The following is a 2,021-nucleotide window of genomic DNA, read 5'->3' on the forward strand; positions in this document are numbered from 1 at the left end:
AAGGTTTTACAAACTGTCAGTTTCCAAGCTGAACAGAATTGGTTGATTCATTCATTCAGTATTCATGGGGGTCCCTTGTGTGCCTAGCACTATGTCAGGTCCTGTGGGGTAGAAGAATAAATGAGACAGAATTACCCTCTCATTCTAGCAGGGGCTGGGGAGGGTGCCAATAAAAAAGTAAAATCTGAGCAAAAAATAGTTTTAGATAAAGATAAATGCTAGGGGCTAAATAAAACATGCCATCTTCATGATCTGGAATGGGCTTAGATGTTATTAGGTAAGAGAATTCAGATATTGTTCTCTGACTAAAGACCTCTGACCTACGATGATCCCTTCTCTTTTGATAAGAATATTCAGAGTTCAAGAATCAAATCAGTAATGGAAATGGAGTGTGGATTGTGAATTACTCTGCTCGAGGACTTTCTGTACTCTATTTCAGCATATCTCTCCATCCCCAATTCCTGGCTAGGACTCCCTGGTAAAAGTGATTGGATGAACTTTGGGTTCCCAAGGGGAAAAATGTGCAAAAGAAGACAATGCATATAAAACTCTTGGTGCAATGTTTAGTACGCAGCAAGTGTGCAAAACATGCTACAGCCTTTGAGTAAGTCCATGGCCAGTTTCTGTGTTCAGGAATGAGATCAGCTGGACTGTGATAGGGGAAATGGGACCAAAGTGCTTGGATGAAGATGAGACTTCCTTTCCCTGGACCTACCATCTTGATTGACACCCTACAAGCCTTGCTCAAATCTTTGATCAGAGTGAAAGTAAAATGTGTTTGGAATCTTTGTAACCCACCATTAAAACTGCTGGGTGTAGGAAAACAATTGCTTGCCCTAAATAAGTGACTTATGAATGCTCTTGGTTGTTTGAGTTGTTCTTTAATTACAGTCCTTCTTTGAATACGCAAACACACAGGGCCTTTATAAACTAGAACTCCGTCTCTCATGCATACAATTCTCCCATATGTGTACTCTCCCTTTCATTTACAAAGTATAAACATCCAACTCTTACTCATTTACATAATGAATTTAATTCCTTGTGCCTCAATTTAAGGAGGGGGTCCTAGTAGAGTTCAGTGCATCTGTACCATCTTCCTGTTCCAAGGCCGGAGGGGTTCTTCCAAGAGAAGATAATGGACGGAAAGCACTCTTCATTAATGGACCAGACCCAGCTTTATCTTTCTTTCAGCAATAGAGTGGTCTACCTGAGCAGCCACTTCTCCAAGAAAACCCCCAGATTCTTCCAATCTGCCCCCATTTTGCTTAAAATCATTGCACATTCCCCTCTCCTGTTTCCCCCCATTAGGTTCTTGAAAGATTTTCTAGGTATCAGGAGAGGCTAGGAAAGCCTCCTTCCTCTTCTTTCTCTTCTTGTCAGAGAATGAAGTGGATTCTATAAGAGAGGTAAGGAGAACCTCGGGGTTTGGAGTCATAAATAGGCTTCTACAAACTAGATGGGAATTTTTGGCACCATTGTGTGTTCTCTACCTGTTAAATACTTGCATTTCCACTCTAGTGCCTAACACTTTGTCAAGGATCAAATGAACAGTCTTATGGAGGATGCACTGCCTGGTTTTTCTACTGCTCATCAAACCCTCAGCCCTTCCCTGGCAGGAAGACACACTCTCTCTTGTCCCTGCAGCCCTGACACCTGCGGTCTACATGCTCTCCAGGAACCAGGGTGCTGATAAATGTTTATCAAGATCTCAATCTCCTCTCCTCTACTTGGATAGGAAGCATTTGCCACTATGTATTTCAAGAACGATGTTCCTGAATGGGGAGAATAGCTTGCCATTTAGTGTTTCCATCTATTTCCACCTCCCTCAGCTGTCTTTTCTGGGAGCCGGGAAATGTTAGCGGAAGGTTGGTGGTTCTGGTGGCTCAAGACCATAGATGATAATCAGATAACTAGGAAGTAATGGGTTTTGAGCCATTACAATGGATTACATTACAATGGATTTTATAAATCATTTAATTGCAAATTTATATACTTTATTAATAATGGCTGTGTTTAACAGC

This window comes from Sciurus vulgaris (assembly GCF_902686455.1).
Source record: "Sciurus vulgaris genome assembly, chromosome: 11".
In the NCBI taxonomy this organism is placed as follows: Eukaryota; Metazoa; Chordata; class Mammalia; order Rodentia; family Sciuridae; genus Sciurus; species Sciurus vulgaris.